The sequence below is a fragment of the Eptatretus burgeri genome, chromosome 17, assembly GCF_056783735.1.
Source record: "Eptatretus burgeri isolate ZD-2024b chromosome 17, Ebu_testis_v1, whole genome shotgun sequence".
Classification (NCBI taxonomy): domain Eukaryota; kingdom Metazoa; phylum Chordata; class Myxini; order Myxiniformes; family Myxinidae; genus Eptatretus; species Eptatretus burgeri.
The window spans coordinates 31,205,920-31,206,460 of record NC_140977.1 but is presented as its reverse complement, the minus strand read 5'-3'; positions in this window follow the sequence as shown (position 1 = coordinate 31,206,460).

The following is a 541-nucleotide window of genomic DNA, read 5'->3' as shown; positions in this document are numbered from 1 at the left end:
CGCCACTCTCCAAACCACAGACGATGATGTCACAGACGAAGCCATCGTTTCGGCAGTCCAACGCGAAATAGGAATTGCTACTGACGCAGACTATGACGCCGACACTAAAGTGGAGGAAGAGGAGGAAGAGGAGATCTCTGTCCCGACCATCAAGGAAATGATGTCTGCAGCTAAGACGATCAGGCTTGGTTTGCTATCACATGGGTTCAGTGACATGGCCTTCCTGCGCAAACTTGACAAGGAGGTCACCGCCATTGCCACAGACTCGTTAAAGCAGGCAACAATCGACATTTTTTTCATTACAGAGTAGGCTCATCGACAAACCTATGTTGTTTTGCTTTGAAAAGTACATATGTACTGTACGTGTAATTGTTTTATTTTCAGTAGTAAGTTACATTGTTTTGAGCAAGTGTGTCATATAAATCAAACTAAATGCTGAGTATTTGTCTCCGTATGTGTACTCGACATTTGATCTGCTTGATACTCCACAATATGAACTTGATATGACATACTTGATATGAACTCGGATGTTAGAATCACC